Raw genomic sequence first — 22,763 nt, forward strand, 5'->3', positions numbered from 1 at the left:
CAGTTTTTATGAACTTTAATTGAATTAAATTTACTTATTCTTGTTAATTATACCAGCCGTATTTTTTGGGGGGTTTCCCGCCATTCATTCTCGTCTGCCCACGCGCGGGAAGGTGGTAATATTAGAAAGGGTGGTCCGTTTGTCCGCTTCTGAGGACGAAAGGGGGAGGAGTCAGAGTAAATCTGTGGTTCGGATTGCTTCTTTCCCCTCCCAACTTACCTACGGGTTTATTCGACTGTTAGCATCTGCCATGTCTGTGAACGTCTAAGGCACCAATGACTGTACTGTTTAAAATGCAAGGCACTAAGACCTGATCCATTCTCTCGGCTGCCATAACTAGTATTACTAGACTCACGTGTAAAAGGTACTCTAAGAAAGAAGAAAATTTCCTTTTGCCTCGTGGTAAGAACTAGTGAATTGCATTACGAATTCCTGCTCATCTGGAAGCTGTAGCTTACGTAAATTTGTGTTTATGTATATTTGGCTATAATCAGGCAAGGTTGTTAATGTACGCCGTAGTGGATTTTTTTATATTGTTTCTAGTCAGCAAAAGCTGTTGCGTGTTTTCTAATTCAATACCTTTTAAGGCTTTTACTAAACGTGCTTACGTGTTTTATACAGGTAGCTGGTTATTAGTGTGTTTTCTTGCCATGCAAAAGCTTCCCATTTCATTACGAGTAGAAATTGTTGCCTTGAAATGAGAATGTTGTAAAGATTCGCAAGTCCTACCTTGCGAGCGTGTGTCTTTGCCGTAAGTTAAGTGGCAGAAATTTGTAAAATTTGTTTTTTATGTATTTTGGAAATGTTAATGTTATTAACTGTGAGTGTTCCCCCCGTGTGCATGACTCATGCGTTTTGGTTTTTCTATTTTGAGAACTTTTGTAAACAGGATTGTCTTTATTTGTTGCAGACAGGTTCGAATTCTGCGCCATTTAATAAGTCAGGCTGTTGTGGTCGGCCGTAGCTACCGCTGTTGTAACCAATGGGAAATTTGTCTGCCCAAAAGTGAAGCCATATATTCAAATTGTATTCATTTATTAATGGAATGAAATTCACCTGTAATTTAGCTGAGCTTGAAATATTATACAGCGTCATGTTGTATCCGTTAAATAGCTTGCCTGTACTTGCCTTTTACTGGGGTGAAATTTTTTATAATAATTTAATAATTTAAAAGTCCTTCCCTATCGTAAATTGTGACTTATTGGTTAAATGATTGTTGGTGTTTTTTAAAATATCGTATAGTCTTGCACCAAATTTGAATAAAGAGTGTTACTGAAAATTGTGTGTAATTTCACCAGTTATTCTTTGGCACCAACTTCCCATTTATATTTTGTGTAGTAATTGTGATTAATAACCTTTGGTGAACCAGTAGTAATTTTACGGTTCAGACATGGTGTAAACAATCGAGTGGGAGGAGGAGATTTTGTCTCACCGCCGTGCGCATAATTTGGAGTGCACGCCTAAAATTGATGCCGGCGGATCGGCGCACAGTGGAGGTGAAAATGATACCAAGATATGGTAGTTTCTATACGCACGGTAGAGGTGCTAAGTAGTCGTGTGAGAGGCAGCGTCCAATGGACATCGTCGTGGATTTAACCACATTCATGTCACTGCCCGCTGCAGTTCCCTTCGTTGATATCAAATCGAGCACCGTGAGCGGACCAAGAGGAGGAGGTCGTCCGCATACGCGCGACACCGAAAACTGTGCTGTCGCAGATTGAGACCAGAAAGGTGACTCGTCAGACTCCCGATGAGTGGCTCCAGGCTCATGGCATAGAGTAGGGTCGAAAGTGGGCAGCCTTGCCGTACGGAACGCCGGATCGCCACTGGTCCCGCTACACGGCCGTTGACCTGAATCAGCGATTCGGTGGTGCCGCACAGGCGCTGTATGACGTCGATAAAGACGGGTGGAAAACCCATTCAGCTCATTACTGAGAACAGAAAACAATTCCGCCTCTTGTCGAACGCGCTGTCAAAAACAATCACAACGACCGCAGAGCAGAGTCTTCACGCCGCGGCCAGTACAATTAGACCACGACATTCTCCTGTGGCCGTTTGTACACTCCTGGAAATTGAAATAAGAACACCGTGAATTCATTGTCCCAGGAAGGGGAAACTTTATTGACACATTCCTGGGGTCAGATACATCACATGATCACACTGACAGAACCACAGGCACATAGACACAGGCAACAGAGAATGCACAATGTCGGCACTAGTACAGTGTATATCCACCTTTCGCAGCAATGCAGGCTGCTATTCTCCCATAGAGACGATCGTAGAGATGCTGGATGTAGTCCTGTGGAACGGCTTGCCATGCCATTTCCACCTGGCACCTCAGTTGGACCAGCATTCGTGCTGGACGTGCAGAGCGCGTGAGACGACGCTTCATCCAGTCCCAAACATGCTCAATGGGGGACAGATCAGGAGATCTTGCTGGCCAGAGTAGTTGACTTACACCTTCTAGAGCACGTTGGGTGGCACGGGATACATGCGGACGTGCATTGTCCTGTTGGAACAGCAAGTTCGCTTGCCGGTCTAGGAATGGTAGAACGATGGGTTCGATGACGGTTTGGATGTACCGTGCACTATTCAGTGTCCCCTCGACGATCACCAGTGGTGTACGGCCAGTGTAGGAGATCGCTCCCCACACCATGATGCCAGGTGTTGGCCCTGTGTGCCTCGGTCGTATGCAGTCCAGATTGTGGCGCTCACCTGCACACATACGACCATCATTGGCACCAAGGCAGAAGCGACTCTCATCGCTGAAGACGACACGTCTCCATTCGTCCCTCCATTCACGCCTATCGCGACACCACTGGAGGCGGGCTGCACGATGTTGGGGCGTGAGCGGAAGACGGCCTAACGGTGTGCGGGACCGTAGCCCAGCTTCATGGAGACGGTTGCGAATAGTCCTCGCCGATACCCCAGGAGCAACAGTGTCCCTAATTTGCTGGGAAGTGGCGGTGCGGTCCCCTACGGCACTGCGTAGGATCCTACGGTCTTGGCGTGCATCCATGCATCGCTGCAGTCCGGTCCCAGGTCGACGGGCACCTGCACCTTCCGCCGACCACTGGCGACAACATCGATGTACTGTGGAGACCTCACGCCCCACGTGTTGAGCAATTCGGCGGTACGTCCACCCGACCTCCCGCATGCCCACTATACGCCCTCGCTCAAAGTTCCTCAACTGCACATACGGTTCACGTCCACGCTGTCGCGGCATGCTACCAGTGTTAAAGACTGCGATGGAGCTCCGTATGCCACGGCAAACTGGCTGACACTGACGGCGGCGGTGCACAAATGCTGCGCAGCTAGCGCCATTCGACGGCCAACACCGCGGTTCCTGGTGTGTCCGCTGTGCCGTGCGTGTGATCATTGCTTGTACAGCTCTCTCGCAGTGTCCGGAGCAAGTATGGTGGGTCTGACACACCGGTGTCAATGTGTTCTTTTTTCCATTTCCAGGAGTGTATATTACCTGAGCCACCCGGAATGTCTGTTCCAGGGATAGAACTATAGGTAGGATCTTGCGGCATCCTGCCAGCAGGACGTATAAAAATTTTATGGTCGGCGTTATGCAGAGTGAGCGGACGGTAATGTGCTGTCGTCACTCTCCGTGTCGGTTTGTGGGTCGGTATAATACACTACTGCCCATTAAAATTGCTACACCAAGAAGGAATGCAGATGATAAACGGGTATTCATTGGACAAATATATGATACTAGAACTGACATATGATTACATTTTGACGCAATTTGGGTGCATAGATCCTGTGAAAACAGTACCCATAACAACCACCTCTGGCCTTAGTAACGGCCTTGATACGCCTGGGCATTGAGTCAAACAGATCTTGGATGGCGTGTACAGGTACAGCTGCCCATGCAGCTTCAACACGATTCCACAATTAATCAAGAGTAGTGACCGGTGTATTGTGACGAGCCAGTTGCTCGGCCACCATTGACCAGACGTTTTCAATTGGTGAGAGATCTGGAGAATGTGCTGGCCAGGGCTGCAGCCGAACATTTTCTGTATCCAGAAAGGCCCGTACAGGACCTGCAACATGCGGTCGTGCATTATCATGCTGAAATGTAGGGTTTCGCAGGGATCGAATGAAGGGTAGAGCCATGGGTCGTAATACATCTGAAATGTAACGTCCACTGTTCAAAGTGCAGTTAATGCCAACAAGAGGTGACCGAGACGTGTAACCGATGGCATCCCATACCATCACGCCGGGTGATACGCCAGTATGGCGATGACGAATACACGCTTCCAGTGTGCGTTTACGGCGACGTAGCCAAACATGAATGCGACCATCATGATGCTGTAAACAGAACCTGGATTCATCCGATAAAATGACGGTTTGTCATTCGGGCACCCACGTTCGTCGTTGAGTACACCATCACAGGCGCTCATGTCTGTGATGCAGCGTCAAGGGTAACCGCAGCCTTGGTCTCCGAGCTGATAGTCCATGCTGCTGTAAAAGTAGTCGAACTGTTCGTGCAGATGGTTGTTTTCTTGCAAACGTCCCCATCTGTTGACTCTGGGATCGAGACGTGGCTGCACGATCCGTTACAGCCATGCGGATGAGATGCCTGTCGACTGCGTGATACGAGGCCGTTGGGATCCAGCACGGCGTTCCGTATTACCCTCCTGAACCCACCAATTCCATATTATGCTAACAGTCATTGGATCTCCACCAACGCGAGCAGCAATGTCGCGATGCGATAAACCGCAATCGCGATAGGCTACAATCCGGCCTTTATCAAAGTCGGAAACGTGATAGTACGCATTTCTTCTCCTTACACGAGGCATCACAACAACGTTCCACCAGGCAACTCCGGTCAGCTGCTGTTTGTGTATGAGAAATCGGTTAGAAACTTTTGCTCGTATCAGCACGTTGTAGGTGTCGCCACCGGCGCCAACCTTGTGTGAATGCTCTGAAAAGCGAATTATTTGCATATCACAGCACCTTATTCCTGTCGGTTAAATTTCGCGTCTGTAGCACGTCATCTTCGTGGTGCAGCAATTTTAATGGCCAGTAGTGTAGTTACCGTGACGAAGCACGGCGGTACGGCGTTCTCCATCGTCATCAGTTCGCGAAAGATCGTCGTCCACCGTGACGCCATTACCGCAAAAAAATTCTTTCGGCAATCTGTCGACACCAGGTGACTTATTCAGAGCACCTTTGTTGACTCCATCGTGGACTTCGCAGGGCGTAACTGGCTTCATCAACTCGTCCGTTTCGTCGCTGGCGAGGGTGCGAGTTACTTGTGGTACCACTTTAACTTTTCAGCGAGGTTGTTGGTAGTCTCCACCTGGTACATTGTGCGGCAGTGGTCTGCAAAGGCAGTGACTTGCCTGCCGCGACAGGTGCATATCTCGGTGATGAGTCTGTAAGACGTGTATTTTCTATTGTCTGTTGTCAAACCACAATTTATGAAAGATGTTTATATTTTATTAATAGGATTAAGTAGTAATAATTACTATTTGTCATTTTGGAAATAATTGTGGTAGCAGGGAATGTCTGCACCAAAGTATTGTGGGCGGGAGAGCACTAACAATATTCCTGTGGCAAACGAAAACAACAAGCGCTATCAAATTAATACTGAATACGTGACGATCATATAGGCCACCCTCTTCAGTGATTTACAACATTAATTATATTACCACTGTACGCTTAAAAAGCTTATCTTCAAAGCAAACAAAAGATGGGCAAGTAATTTTCACGAGACGGACGTACAAAGTCATGACCCTACATGTGGTAGTTATCTACCTTTCACTTTTAGACTGAATAAATCTTCGTAGTTTTAACTTCACTGGGATGAAGATGTCATCGAAAAACCTGTACCAATGATACATATGCATAGAAAAATGTGTTTTGTGTCCTACACCAAACGTTAACAGAGAAGTGTTTATGAAATTAGTTGATCTTTTTACTTGGTTTAGACGAACAGTTATTCAACATTGAAGTAATGTATGGGCGTAGAATAATATTTACATTTAAAATATCTGTATAAATGTATTGAAGATAAACCACATTATCCCACTAGCTTATGGTATGGACTTGCTCTACTAATTTTGCTAGGAAAGCTTCAGTACATTTCTCAATATTTAATGCATAATGATAATTATCTTGACCATGTACTTTACAACCAACGTTGACTACCGTTTAATCTTAAGTCTACTTGTACAATGGGGTCACAAAAATAGCAGCAGACATTTTTTGCTGCCAAATGGAGTTTCTTAAGCACAACTTGAACGTAAGTAGCACCGAATAGCTATCAGTAATTTTAGATTTCTCGCTAGTTTGTTTAGTGCATATACAACTGAGGGATAAAAATGAGGAAAAGTACACCAAATTTAAAACTGCGAATGTACAATTACATTCCACTCCGAGCATAGAGCTCCACATCACCTGTCCATCTGTCGTAGCAGCCATGGTTTGCAGGACACTGATTTCTGGTCCGAAACGTCAACGCAGCCAGGCATTTTACTAGTGCGGGAAACTCCCCTGAGTGGGAAGGAAGTCAACCGTGCTGTGAAATCTAATTTCACGGCACAGGAGTGACAGTGGTACACGAAGAACCCTCCGCCATGCACCATAAGGTGGCTTGCTGCGTGCAGAACTAGATCTTCACCTATAAGGGGAAGTCAAAAGTAGTGGGACTTTTGCAATTTCTCACTGTAGTTCCCGATAACGGTGCTAGTATCCAGGGTTGGTTCAAATGGTTCAAATGTCTCTGAGCACTACGGGACTTAACATCGATGGTCATCAGTCCCCTAGAACTTAGAACTACTTAAACGTAACTAACCTAAGGACAGCACACAACACCCAGTCATCACGAGACAGAGAAAATCCCTGACCACGCTGGGAATCGAACCCGGGAACACGGGCGTGGGAAGCGAGAACGCTACCGCACGACCACGAGCTGCGGACTATCCAGGGTTGAAGTACTGTCGTCTGCAACAATTCCACACGTCTCACTCTTACTTCCGCGTTAGTCGCTGTATTGCAGCAGACCGTGAAACATGGCAACTCGATTGTCGCTGTGCTCCAAAGAAGAAATGAATGCAGTGATTCGCTTTTCGTTTGCGGAAGATGTTAAACCTGCAGAAAGTAATCGTTGAATGGAAACGCAGTGTGGTGACAGATGTTTATCGCTAAGAAACATCTGCCGGCCGCGGTGGTCTAGTGGTTCTAGGCGCACAGTCCGGAACCGCGGGACTGTTACGGTCGCAGGTTCGAATCCTGCCTCGGGCATGGATGTGTGTGATGTTCTTAGGTTAGTTAGGTGTAAGTAGTTCTAAGTTCTAGGGGACTGATGACCACAGAAGTTAAGTCCCATAGTGCTCAGAGCCATTTGAACCATTTAAGAAACATCTGCGAATGGATACACCGCTTCAATTTTGGAAGGCAGGCCATCGATGTCAGCAACTAAGGAAAATTTGGAAGTTTTTGAGGGTATGGTGATGGAAAACACGCGAATCACAATGGACGAAATCGCCATTACTTAACATATCAGCCATGATTCAGCGTATAGCATCTTACACGGTAGGCTAAATTTTCGGGAAGTGTGTGTTAGGTGGATACTGAAAGAACTGTCAGCGCAGAAGATGGACATGCCTCGTAAACGTCTGGTCCGTTATCATGGCGAAGGAGTTGGATTTTTGCAGCAAATTGTTACTGTAGGCGAAGCATGGGAGCATTTTCACGAACAGGAAAGAAAGGCTGCGCGCACGGTACCAATCATAACCAGAAGGTTAGAAATTTAAACGCCAACCATCAGCTGGTAAGATTAGGCTAACGCTATTGTGGAACATGGAAGGTGTGGTAGCCGTTCGTTTCACCCCAGGAGGAAAACAGTAAGAACTATTGTGATACGTCGCCAACTAAACTGAAACCTGCAATCAGATTCAAACGTCGCGGAAAACAGTAAAAAGGTGCCATCCTGCTGCAACACAATGCTCGGCCACATTCTGCAGCCGAAGCAATAAAGGAGTTGGCATTCGAATTGCTGGAACACCCGCCATACAGTACAGACCTGGCTCCAAGCGATTTCCATATGTTTGGACCATCGAAGGAAGCGATCAGGGGAAGAAGACTTGCAACCGATGCAGAAGTCTTTAATGTTGTGCAAAATCGGTTACAGGTGCAACCCAAACACTTTTTTTCCGACGGAATCAAAAAACATGTGAAACGTTGGAAATGTGCAGGGAAATTATGTAGAAAAATAATGTCCATACATCAAAAAAAGTTTTGCATCACCTCGGTTCCGAGAGTTCCTGAAACTGTACAGAGAACTGGAATAGAGATCAACATAAACAGCCGGCCGCGGTGGCCAAGCGGTTCTAGGCGCTTCAGTCCGGAACCGCGTGACTGCTACGGACACAGGTTCGAATCCTGCCTCGGGCATGGATGTGTGTGAGATCCTTTGGTTAGTTAGGTTTAAGTAGTTCTAAGTTCTGGGGGACTGATGACCCCAAACGTTAAGTCCGATAGTGCTCAGAGCCATTTGAACCATATTTTTTTTCAACATAAACATTATTTCCTTCCTTTTTATTCCTCATGAAAACCACACATTGCATCTTCTACCACCATACAGCGAGACCTTCAAAGGTGGTGGTCCAGTTTGCCGTGTACACCAATATCTCTAATACCCAGTAGCACGTCCTTTTGCATTGACGCATGCCTCTATTCGTCGTGGTATACTATCCACAAGTTCATCAAGGCACTGTTGATCTACATTGCCCCACTCCTCAACGGCGATTCGGCGTAGACGCCTCAGAGTAGTTTTTGGGTCACGTCGTCCATAAACAGCCCTTTTCAATCTATCCCAGGCATTTTCGATAGGGATCATGTCTGGAGAACATGCTGGCATTCTAGTCGAGCGATGTCGTTATCCTGAAGCAAGACATTCACAAGATGTGCACGATGGGGGCGCGAATTGTCGTCCATGAACACCAATGTCTCGCCAATATGCTGCCGATATTGTTGCAATATCGGTCGGAGCATGGGATTCACGTATCATACAGCCGTTAGGCTCCTTCCATGACCACCAGCGGCTTACGTCGGCCCCACATAATGTCACCCCGAAACAGTAGGGAACCTCCACCTTGCTGCATTCGCTGAACAGTCGGTCTAAGGCGTTTAGCCTGATCGGGTTGCCTCCAAACACGTCTCCGACGATTGTCTGGTTGAAGGCATATGCGACAATCATTGGTGAAGAGAACGTGGTGCCAATCCTGAGCGGTCCATACGTCATGTTGTTGGGCCCATCTGTACCGCGCTGCAGGGTGTCGTGGTTGCAGAGATGGACCTCGTCATGGACGTCGGGAGTGATGCATCATGCAACCTGAGTCGTAACACGACGTCTTGTGGCTGCACGAAAAGCATTAATCAACATGGTGACGTTGGTGTCAGGGTTCCTCCGAGCCATAATCCGTAGGTAGCGGTCATCCACTGCAGTAGTAGCCCTTGGGCGCCCTGAGCGAGGCATGTCATCGACAGTTCTGCCTATCTGTATCTCCTCCATGTCCGAACAACATCGCTTTACTTCACTCTGGAACGCCTGGACACTTCCTTTGTTGAGAGCCCTTTCTGGAACAAAGTAACAATGCGGACGCGATCGAACCGCGGTATTGACTGTCTAGGCACGGTTGAACTACAGACAACACGAGCCGCGTACCTCCTTCCTGGTGGAATGACTGGAAGTGACTGGCTGCGGACCCCCTCCGTCTAACAGGCGCTGCTCACGCATGGTTGTTTACGTCTTTGGGCAGGTTTAGTGACATCTCTGAACAGTCAAAGGTAGTGTGTCTGTGATACAGTATCCACAGTCAACGTCTATCTTCAGGTGTTCTGGTAATCGGGGTGACGCAAAACTTTTTTGATGTGTGTGTATTGCAGTTTTCTATAATTAGAATAAATATTCCTTTTCTCAGAAGTACTTTTACTTTTTGACTTCCTCTCGTATATTCTGCGATTTGCCTCACGGAATGCAGGGAAAATGACCATTTATAATGCCTCTGCGCTCACTGTACTTAGTCCAATGTTGTCTTCGCGAGAACCTGTTGGGTCGATACCTAGGGGTTGAAGTATATCCTAGCGGTGAAATAACTCATGGGAATACCGGCGGGTGACATTGTTGACAACCGCCGTTATTTCGACAGGAGCGCTCCCTGCCATTTTCAAGGCATTGCCGTTAGGTACGTAAACATTGTATAAGCTGGGAGAAACTCCGGTCTCATATTTCCGAGGTTCTTCATTTAATGCTGGGTCATGAAGGCTTTTAAGTAGACTCCTGCCGGATAGTTGCCGTCTGTTTTGAAGCATCTGCCAATTGAGGCTTCTCAGATTCTTTGTGACGTTCTCCTGTGTGTTAAACTTCTCTCTGGGTATATGCACTACCTTTCTCTCTACAGGTGTTTCCGTAAGAGCGTACAAAAATGCAACAGGACAGCCGGCCGGTGTGGGCGTGCGGTTAAAGGCGCTACAGTCTGGAACCGCACGACCGCTACGGTCGCAGGTTCGAATCCTGCCTCGGGCATGGATGTGTGTGATGTCCTTAGGTTAGTTAGGTTTAATTAGTTCTAAGTTCTAGGGGACTTATGGCCACAGCAGTTGAGTCCCATAGTGCTCAGAGCCATTTTTTTGCAACAGGACACAGAGAATGCTCTACTGAACAATTTGAGGTAGGAAACCTGGTTCGGAGAAGCCATCTTAAGGAGATAGGAAAGTAAACTTGTCCACCGCTTTGTCTAGCATTTCCAGCTTACTTACAACTACATTGCGTACAAGTTTACACGTACAGCGCTGCTTATTTACATTTACATTCCTTATTTCCTGCCGGCCGTGGTGGCCATGCGGTTCTAGGCGCTGTAGTCTGGAACCGCGCGACTGCTACGGTCGCAGGTTCGAATCCTGCCTCGGGCATGGATGTGTGTGATGTCCTTAGGTTAGTTAGGTTTAAGTAGTTCTAAGTTCTAGGGGGCTGATGACCTCAGATGTTAAGTCCCATAGTGCTCCGAGCCATTTTTTGTCCTTATTTCCTGCAAGGAAACAAGGACGACGAGGCTGATTGCTAGGAAGTCATGATGCAGGTTTTGTTTAGTTTACTTGTCCATAAGGTTGCTCTGTCGTATCGGATTTACATTGTCCCATGACAGAACGTGCTATGAATCAACGACAGACCCATTCATTACTCAGTGCTATTGAGAGGCGTACAGTAAAATACGATGGAGCAGTACCAATAGAGTTTAGCAGCACTCAGTGAATGCACCTTGTGTATGGGGAAGTACGTTGTAATGCTCTCACTGCTGAAAGGCTCTACAGGAACCATTTCCTAACATGCATCAACCGTCTCACTTTAGTGTGGATGTCCGCAACCATCTCAATGCTGTATTTGCCGGTCCCTGGGTTGGAAGGGGACGTCGTATTCCGTGGCCTGCAAGGTCACCTGGTCTGAATCCCCTTGATTATTCTCTATGGGGATATCTAAAATCACTTATGTATGAGACTCCAGTGGATATGGAGATGGAATTAGTTGCCAGAACTGTAGCTATCTGTGGTGTGATTCGAAACACTCCAGGGATATTTGTCAGGGTGCGTCAGCACCTTGTACGCCGATATCATGCTTGCATTGAGGTTGATGGCCGTCAGTTTCAGCACATTTTGTAAGTCACAGTACAAATGGAACACGTGAGGCAATACTGACCTTACGACTTATCTTAGAAGAAAGATTAAGGAAAGGCAAACCTACGTTTCTAGCATTTGTAGACTTAGAGAAAGCTTTTGACAATGTTGACTGGAATACTCTCTTTCAAATTCTAAAGGTGGCAGGGGTAAAATACAGGGAGCGAAAGGCTATTTACAATTTGTACAGAAACCAGATGGCAGTTATAAGAGTCGAGGGACATGAAAGGGAAGCAGAAGTTGGGAAGGGAGTAAGACAGGGTTGTAGCCTCTCCCCGATGTTGTTCAATCTGTATATTGAGCAAGCAGTAAAGGAAACAAAAGAAAAATTCGGAGTAGGTATTAAAATTCATGGAGAAGAAATAAAAACTTTGAGGTTCGCCGATGACATTGTAATTCTGTCAGAGACAGCAAAGGACTTGGAAGAGCAGTTGAATGGAATGGACAGTGTCTTGAAAGGAGGATATAAGATGAACATCAAGAAAAGCAAAACAAAGATAATGGAATGTAGTCTAATTAAGTCGGGTGATGCTGAGGGAATTAGATTAGGAAATAAGGCACTTAAAGTAGTAAAGGAGTTTTGCTATTTGGGGAGCAAAATAACTGATGATGGTCGAAGTAGAGAGGATATAAAATGTAGGCTGGCAACGGCAAGGAAAGCGTTTCTGAAGAAGAGAAATTTGTTAACATCCAGTATTGATTTAAGTGTCAGGAAGTCATTTCTGAAAGTATTTGTATGGAGAGTAGCCATGTATGGAAGTGAAACATGGACGATAAATAGTTTGGACAAGAAGAGAATAGAAGCTTTCGAAATGTGGTGCTACAGAAGAATGCTGCAGATTAGATGGGTAGATCACATAACTAATGAGGAAGTATTGAATAGGATTGGGGAGAAGAGAAGTTTGTGGCGCAACTTGACCAGAAGAAGGGATCGGTTGGTAGGACATGTTCTGAGGCATCAAGGGATCACCAATTTAGTATTGGAGGGCAGCGTGGAGGGTAAAAATCGTAGAGGGAGACCAAGAGATGAATACGCTAAGCAGATTCAGAAGGATGTAGGTTGCAGTAGGTACTGGGAGATGAAAAAGCTTGCACAGGATAGAGTAGCATGGAGAGCTGCATGAAACCAGTCTCAGGACTGAAGACCACAACAACAACAACAGTACAAATGGTACGTTCATTGTGTCAATGATGTTTCTTGCAGTTAACTGTAGCTAAAAATAGTACACAGTAATGTGATTTTATTCTTATTATCTCGTTAAGCTGGCTTCTCCGACCCAAGGTCCCTATCTCAAATTGTTCAGTGGAGCATCCTGTATGTCCCGTTAAATTTTTGCACGCTCTTACGGGAACACCCTGCATACATTTAACATCCGCTTATAGGCCTGTTAGTACGGTCCTCATATCCCTGAGCAATATTCTAAGATATTCCTTTCTAGACCGCATCATCCCAGGATCCTACTGATGAATCGAAATCATCCACCTGCTTTACATACCATTTAACTTTTCTGATTATTCTATTACCGCTACAACTTCTTACATCCATGCATTTCTATGAATTGATCTATTTTTTGATAATGTAGTCGTAAGATACTATGTTCTTTTCATGAGCTGAATAGTCGTAGATAACTGAACGTTCAAAGCAATTTGCAACTCTCCTTAACCCTTTGAAATTTTATCAAAATCTGGTTTGATACGTGTGCAGCTTTTATCAGACTGTTTTATTATAGTTAACTGGATCATTTGCAAAAACTCTGAGGTTACCATTAATGTTGCATCCCGCGCCGTTAATATATAACAGGAAGTGCATCAAGAATCCCAATACACTACCCTGGGGAAGTTACTTCTACATCTGTCAGTGATTCCATCCAAGATAACATGTTGTGTCCTTCGTACCAACAAATCCTCAGTCCACCCACAAATTACGACAGACGCTCCAAATGACACTACTTCCATTAATAAGCGAATCAAATGCTTTTCGAAAGTGAAGATGCACACATAATTATGTGCCTTATGTTGAAATGGTTCTGAGCACTATGAACTTCTGAGGCCATTTGTCCCCTAGAACTTAGAACTACTTAAACATAACTAACCTAAGGACATCTCACAGATCCATGCCCGAGGCAGCAGTCGTGTGGTTCCAGACTGTAGCGCCTAGAACCGCTCGGCCACCCCGGCCGGCTGCCTTATGTTGCTATGGAGTTTCGTCTATTTCTAACATTAACATAAACGCTTATGTAATGTAAAGTAACCGTCCAGAAACTAAAATGCGTACGGAATAGTGACTTCTTATCAAGCATTTCGGTGATATTAAAAGCGAGGGTGCTAACTTTAAGAATGCGATATGAATTCCACTGTTAAACGCAGAGGAGAGAGCGGATAGGCGGAAAGAATAGACTGAAAGCCGGCCGGAGTGGCCGTTCGGTTCTAGGCGCTACAGTCTGGAACCGCGTGACCGCTACGGTCGCAGGTTCGAATCCTGCCTCGGGCATGGATGTGTGTGATGTCCTTAGGTTAGTTATGTTTAAGTAGTTCTAAGTTCTAGGGGACTGATGACCACAATAGTTAAGTCCCATAGTGCTCAGAGCCATTTGAACCATTTTAGACTGAAAGCTTCTACGACCGGGAGGGCTTGCTTGATGACGTGGTTGGGGAGTATGTGGGACTCCATGTCGAAGAAATACAGTATGTGCTATCAAAATTTAACAGATCTTTCTAAAAGATCAAATAAGGCAGAAGGAATTAATAACGTTCCTTCGCAATTTCTACGATAACTGGGGGATGTCGACATCTTACGTTTGTTCAAGTTGGTATATAGAATCTATGAGAGCGTAGTCATTCCATCACATTTTCAAAAAACCATCATTCATACATCCCCTGAAATAGCAAAGGCAAACAAATGCGAGAATTACCGCACAGTTAGTTTAAGAACTGATTACACAAAGTTGCTGAATACATTAGAATAATACACAAAAGAACGGAAAAGAAAATTTATGATCTGTTAGATACGTCAGTTTGGATTTAGGACAGATAAAGGCACCAGAGGAAATCACTGACAAGGAGAAGGGACGGGAAGATAGGACATATGTCAAGACATCATGGAATGACGTCCATGGTACTTGATGAGCTGTAGAGGGCAAAAACTGTAGAGGGAGACAGACATTAGAATACATCCAGCAAATAACTGAGGACGTAGGTTGCAAATGCTACACTGGCACAGGACAGGAATTCGTGCCGGTTCGCATCAAAGCAGTCAAAAAACTGATGACCCAAAAAAGGCACCAGAGACAAAATTACGGCGTCCCTTGATAATGGAAGCAAGGCTTCAGAAAAATCAAGACACGTGCGTGGGATCTGTCGAACTAGAATAAGCTTTCGATAAAGTAAAATGCTGCAAGATGCTCGAAGGCATCAGGAAATAGGTTAACGCTATGGTGAAATTAAATCTGCACCGGGTACCAAACTATTTAGCTACGCCACTGCGTAAACGACAGTCTGACAGTCTGATGTTCAAATGGCTCTATGCACTATGGGACTTAACATCTGAGGTCATCAGTCCCCTAGACTTAGAACTACTTGAACCTAACTAACCTAAGGACATCACACACATTCATGCCCGAGGCAGGAGTCGAACCTGCGACCGTAGCGGTCGCGTTGTTCCAGACTGTAGCGCCTAGAACCGTTCGGCCACTACGGCCGGCTTATGGTTAGAGATTTAGCTTTCGTACATATGTAAAACTGTTGTCTTACGTCTTTATTTTCTTTGTACTTACGAATAAGTCCCAGATACTGCATTTTTCTGCAGAAAGACTTTTTCATGTGGAAATAACGTCCATGCGCTTCGGCTGACGGTAGTACAACTTCAGTCGCAGAAATCGCCGCTGATTCGAAATCCGCGGTCATTCCATTCTGGAATATTTTCCACCGAATTTCGGAAACGACGGATGTATGTCTCTCTTATCTTGTTGGGCAATAAAGCAACGGCAACTGGATATATGTTTGTCACATTATTGGTTCTCCGAAAGTCGGCGTGAGTGGTGTATACTTGCGAAAACTGTTTGCTGCTGCACTTGAAAGTACTGTCCATAAGGAAGGCTTGTTTACTTCTTAGAGCCTCGCTCCCTACTCTTCCGCTAAAAACTGTTATCCTTCTTCCTAATATGTCGTCGCTTAAAAGAAAACTCATAGCTTCTCAGTCTGCCTTGAGGTTCATTTCTTCCCCTGCCCGCGGACCTCTTTCGTTTCCCTGTGATTTTGTCCGGTGGTAGCGTAAAGTTCGCTTAGTTGCTTGCTGCTCTGGCATATCAGGGTCAACATCATAAGCACGCCTATGCAGGTAATCCAGCTGCTCTGAATATACTCTACTGGCTATTAACATTGCTACACCAAGAAGAAATGCAGATGATAAATAGGTATTCATTGGACAAATATATTATACTAGAACCGACATGTGATTACATTTTCACGCAATTTGGGTGCATAGATCCTGAGAAATCAGTACCCAGAACAACCACCTCTGGCTGTAATAACGGCCTTGATAAGCCTGGGTATTGAGTCAAACAGAGCTCGGATGGCGTGTACAGGCAGAGCTGCCCATGCAGCTTCAACACGATACCACAGTTCATCAAGAGTGGTGACTGGCGTATTGTGACGAGCCAGTTGCTCGGCCACCATTGACCAGACGTTTTCAATTGGTGAGAGATCTGGAAAATGTGCTGGCCAGGGCAACAGTCGAACATTTTCTGTATGCAGGATGGCCCGTACAGGACCTGCAACATGCGGTTGTGCATTATCCTGCTGAAATGAAGGGTTTCGCAGGGATCGAACGAAGGGTAGAGCCACGGGTCGTAACGCATCTGAAATGTAACGTTCACTGTTCAAAGTGCCGTCAATGCGAACAAGAAGTGACCGAGACGCCAGTATGGCGATGACGAATACACGCTTCGAATGGGTGTTCACCGCGATGTCGCAAAACACGGATGCGACCATCATGATGCTGTAAACAGAACCTGGATTCGCCCGAAAAAATGACGTTTTGTCATTCGTGCACCCCGGTTCGTCGTTGAGTACAGCATCGCAGGCGCTCCTGTCTGTGATGCAGCGTCAAGGGTAACCGCAGCCATGGTCTCCGAGCTGAGAGTCCATGTTGCTTCAAACGTCGTCGAACTGTTCGTGCAGATGGTTGTTGTCTTGCAAACGGCCCCATCTGTTGACTCAGGGATCGAGACGTGGCTGCACGATCCGTTACAGCCATGCGGATAAGATGCCTGTCATCTCGACTGCTACTGATACGAGGTCGTTGAGATCCAGCACGGCGTTCCGTATAACCCTCCTGAACCCACCGATTCCATATTCTGCTAACAGTCATTGGATCTCGACCAACGCGAGCAGCAATGTCGCGATACGATAAAGCGCAATCGCGATAGGCTAAAATCTGACCTTTATCAATGTCGGAAACGTGATGGTACGCATTTCTCCTCCCTACACGAGGCATCAAACAACATTTCACCAGGCAACGCCGGTCAACTGCTGTTTGTGTATGAGAAATCGGTCGGAAGCTTTCCTCATGTCAGCACGTTGTAGGTGTCGCCACCGGCGCCAGCCTTGTGTGAATGCTCTGTAAAGCTAATCATTTGCATATCACAGCATCTTCTTCCTGTCGGTTAAATTTTGCGTCTGTAGCACACGTCATCGTCGTGGTGTAGCAATTTTAATGGCCAGTAGTGTAGTTTGTAAATGGAAGTCTCTTCCTCTCGTGCCCTTTTCGTGGCATGGTTTAAGTCTTCTTTCATCAGAGTATCATGCGGAGCTCCAAGTTGATGCTCGAGTAAAAAAAAGCACCGTCGAATCCATAGTTTTTAGCATTCCTCGGCAATTAATAGCTTTGTGTCTTGAACAACGGCACGTCACAGACCCTTCTCCTTTCGTTCTCTTCCTAAGAAAGAATAACCTTCATACTTACATAGCTTAACGTGAATGGTAGTTTGACAATTGCAACAGAAATACACAAGCCAACCGGTGTCAGCCCGACGACAGCTAGAGCGGTACTAAGGCTGTTTGTTCAGAGAGTCGGCTGCTATGGTAGAGGAGGTCTATCGGGGCGCAGTTCGGCCGAGTCTGGGGAGCAGGTAGTTCAAAATAATTACGACTGTCAGGGCGCAGCTAAGCCGTGGCGCTAAAGGAGCAAGTAATGGGTGAAGATTTCATAGATTTCTGGTTGCGCGCAAAATTCACTGGGCGCAGTTTTCCCACATTTGGAAGGAGCGTACACAAAGCATGAAGAATTTGCACAGGGAGGCGTGTGAAAGAAGTCAGCCTTCTATTAAAAAGATTTGTCCAGGCAAAAAGTACATTCCTCGTAAATCACGGAAGCCAGAAGACTTGAAACCTCCCCCTGGAAAAATTTATGAGTTACTGTGCAGGTTAACCCCTTACGTTATTTGATTTTCAAACAGCTGAGTAAAACTTAACGTACGCAGACATTTCTCTCTTTACTTATTCTGATCATCACTAAACTGACACACAATATATTTAGCGCAACGTAATCTGACTTTCAATAATCCCTACAAAAGAATGGCCGTGAGTAACCTATACCTTTCATGAATCACTTACCTCACAAAAATCTTCGTTACTCGAACTACTGCAATAGAGCGAGCGCCAATACTGACAGCTAAATAAAAGATTCTAACTACAGAAGGCACTAACTACTGATAGGCATAGTTAGCAATGAAAGATTTTCATAGAGAACAAACAATGTATTTACCTTAATAGTGTTCAAAAGTCATAATACATATATCAGTTTATGACATACAGTCTGTCGGCCGGAGTGGCCGTGTGGTTCTAGGCGCTACAGTCTGGAGCCGAGCGACCGCTACGGTCGCATGTTCAAATCCTGCCTCGGGCATGGATGTGTGTGATGTCCTTAGGTTAGTTAGGTTTAATTAGTTCTAAGTTCTAGGCGTCTGATGACCTCAGAAATTGTCGCATAGTGCTCAGAGCCATTTGAACCATTTGAACATGCAGCCTTACAAATTTCGTTTTTCTGACGGACACACGTCCAGATCGTCCGCTCTCAAAACTCTGCCATCTCTCTTCCTACATCCACCACTGCTGGCGGCTCACCTCCAACGGCGCAACACTATGCGATGTTCACATCCAACTGCCAACACTACAATAGCAAATATTCCAACAATGCAAACCAGACACAGACTGCGCACAGCACAGTCAGTGATTTTCATACAGAGCGCTACGTGGCGTTACCAACATAAAAACCTAAACAGCTTACTTACAGACTCTGAGACGAAGCTCAAACATGAGTCTGTCCAAGCGTCACGCAGAGATAGCGGCTACAAACAAGTTGCACAACAGCTTTGGAATGCAGAAAGGCATGGTAATAAAGCGAAGTCGCGAGAAAGACACCAATTCACGAGTCACGCACTATAAGGAATTTTCACCCTGCACTGGGAGGCGTGGCCATAAAACGGTGACCAGTTATTGGGTGGCATTGAGAATCTGGTCCGCCCATGACAACGTCGAGAGCAGAAAAATTTCGAGAAATCGGTGGATTGCGAGGTGGATGAGGAGTGAAGATTGCAGCCGACGAGAAGACGCGGAAGCGATAGGACATGGACGCTCTGCCATCTACCAGTAACATCTGCCTTCCGACACCGTCGTATCACAGCTTCGGCCACGCAACCGACATCGGGCAGACAACTCGGAGATCATATCTGGGCCTCGCCGCTGCGCCGCGGTTTCTGATGAGGGCTGCCGACTCACTTCGCACAGTTGCCAGGCGACGCGCCGTACCGGCCCAGTCAAACCGTCCGTGAGATGTTTAATTTCGTATTGTTTTGTGTAAACGGTGAACCTCCCAACAGAAAAATCTCGTTTAAGTTCCCAATAGAAAAATTTCTTTACAATAATAAAATTTCAAGTTTTAATGTGTCCTTCCATTAAAGACTGACTGTATATCGAGATTAACAGCCGGCCGAAGTGGCCGAGCGGTTGTAGGCGCTTCAGTCTGGAACCGCGCGACCGCTGACCGCTACGGTCGCAGGTTCGAATCCTGGCTGGGCCATGGATGTGTGTGATGTCCTTAGGTTAGTTAGGTTTAAGTAGTTCTATGTTCTAGGGGACTGATGACACATGTTAAGTCCCATAGTGCTCAGAGTCATTTGAACCTTCTCTTTTTTTTTTTTTTTTTTTTTTTTTGAGATTAATAAGTTTTGACGTCAGCAGCGCTGCGTCATAACCCTGTGAAATCATCCTGAATAAACTGAAAAATTCTTACCTCACAATGATGTCGCCGGATAACGCTATCTATATACAGGGTGAATCACCTAACATTACCGCTGGATATATTTCGTAAACCACATCAAATACTGACGAATCGATTCCACAGACCGTACGTGAGGAGAGGGGCTGGTGTAATTGGTTAATACAAACCATACAAAAATGCACGGAAGTATGTTTTTTAACACAAACCTACGTTTTTTTAAATGGAACTCCGTTAGTTTTGTTAGCACATCTGAACATATAAACAACTACGTAATCAGTGCCGTTTGTTGCATTGTAAAATGTTAATTACATCCGGAGATATAGTAACCTAAAGTTGACGCTTGAGTACCACTCCTCCGCTGTTCAGTCGTGTGTATCGGAGAGCACCGAATTACGTAGGGATCCAAAGGGAACGGTGATGGACCTTAGGTACAGAAGAGACTGGAACAGCACATTACGTCCACATGGTAACACCTTTTTATTGGTCTTTTTCACTGACGCACATGTACATTACCATGAGGGGTGAGGTACACGTACACTCGTGATTTCCGTTTTCAATTACGGAGTGGAATAGAGTGTGTCTCACTGGAAACGCGTCGACGTATGTGGTATCAGCATGATGGTGCACCTGCACATTCCGCAATTAACACTAGGCTGACCCTTGACAGGATGTTCGACGGGCGTTTCATAGGACGTGGAGGACGCATAAATTGGCCAGCCCGTTCTGCTGATCTTACACCTCTGGACTTCTTTCTGTGGGCTACGTTAAAGGAGAATGTGTACCGTGATGTGCCTACAACCCCAGAGGATATGAAACAACGTATTGTGGTAGCCTGCGGCGACATTACACCAGATGTACTGCGGCGTGTACGACATTCATTACGCCAGAGATTGCAATTGTGTGCAGCAAATGATGGCCACCACATTGAACATCTATTGGCCTGACATGTCGGGACACACTCTATTCCATTCCGTAATTGAAAACGGGTACCACGTGTGTACGTGTACCTCACCCCTCATGGTAATGTACATGTGCGTCAGTGAAAAAGACCAATAAAAAGGTGTTAGCATGTGGACGTAATGTGCTGTTCCAGTCTCTTCTGTACCTAAGGTCCATGACCGTTCCCTTTGGTTCCTTACGTAATTCGGTGCTCTCCGATGCACACGACTGAACAGCGGAGGAGTGGTACTCAAGAGACAAATTTAGGTTACAATATCTCGGAATGTAATTAACATTTTACAATGCAACAAACGGCACTGATTACGTATTTGTTTATATGTTCAGATGTGCTAACAAAACTAACGGGGTTCCATTTAAAAAAACGTAGGTTTGTGTTAAAAACATACTTCCGTGCATTTTTGTATGGGTTGTATTAACCAATTACACTAGCCCCTCTCCTCACGTACGGTCTGTGGAATCGATTCGTCAGTATTTGATGTGGTTTACGAAATATATCCAGCGGTAACGTTAGGTGACTCACCCTGTATATCTGCTCCTATAACAAATTTTTGGCACAGCCCAGTGCAATGCTGGCCACTAGATTTTCATTTGTAGGGAAACCAATGATTTTCTTTTGCTTAATCAACGTGAGTATACACAGGAAAAATTCGTAAAATCTTCAAACTCAGATAAATGAGTGGCAGAAGTTTTCTTCAGAACAAAAGTTATTATTGAAACATTTCTGCGAGGAATTACATGGGACTTTAACATTACAATTGTGGTTAAATCAGTTGTGGCAATTAACATATGCGCGCGGCAACAAAGAACAATAATATATATTTTTTATTACGTTGTACTACATCGCTCAGGCACTGCCATAGTTCTGCACGACCGGCCCAACACAAGTCAACAGCTGGACTGCCCTGTCCAGAACTCCAGAACTCAAGTGCTCTCTGCGAGCTACAAAACACGACTACTTTCTGCGAGCTACTAAACTCGACTTACTGCCAACACTGCTCCGACCTCCGATTGTGTTGTAGCACAGATATTCCATATCGCAGGCGGCGCGTGAGCAATCCATCGAAATTACATCTGCTCAGTGCGCTAGCAAACAGAAATGAACCCCTTACAACGGTACTATAATAAATACATTTCTTTTATGTTTTAATCATCCCGGTAATATGTTCCATTCATGCATCAACCCTTTAACCTCTTAATCTTTTGTTCTTGATTTCATTTAATCATTGATATCAGTCAAAAGTTGGTTCCCAGTGCGTGGCGATCCCAGTGGTAATTTTCCTGTTATACAATGTCACGAACAATTTCTCGAGTTCACTGCATTTTTGGCACCCAACCTGGGGCGATCTCATTGGTAGTTTTCGTGTCCTTTGATACCACAAAGGAAAATTCCTAGATTCGCAGCACTAGGAACTTGATGACAGCGAGTGCAAGTCGTCGGATTGTTGCAGACCTCGCAGCCCTCGTGTTGGTTCGGCACTGGCATGCCGAAGGAAAGTGTGCTCCAAGTGTGGACCGTTAGAAACTCAACTCCAGGACGCTGCTTCTCAAGCACCGTCGTAGTTACGATACACGCCCACATGTTGTACGGTACAATTCGGAGCCCTGCAGCGGCAGATGGTTGCAGCTTGCTTCAGCGAAGCGAGAAAGCTGACTGAGTAACATGCATGATGTGTAACACCTCAACCAATAGTGAGACAGGTTAAAAAATTCGGAGGCATTATCTTTCAGCACGCCCTCGTATGTTCTGAGCTCCATCTCCATCACCGTCTCTCTGCCCCCTCTTCTTTCCTGTTTATCCACTCCTTGTTCCTCTCGTCGTCTTTGTTTATCTCCT

This window comes from Schistocerca serialis, chromosome 10, assembly GCF_023864345.2.
Source record: "Schistocerca serialis cubense isolate TAMUIC-IGC-003099 chromosome 10, iqSchSeri2.2, whole genome shotgun sequence".
Classification (NCBI taxonomy): domain Eukaryota; kingdom Metazoa; phylum Arthropoda; class Insecta; order Orthoptera; family Acrididae; genus Schistocerca; species Schistocerca serialis.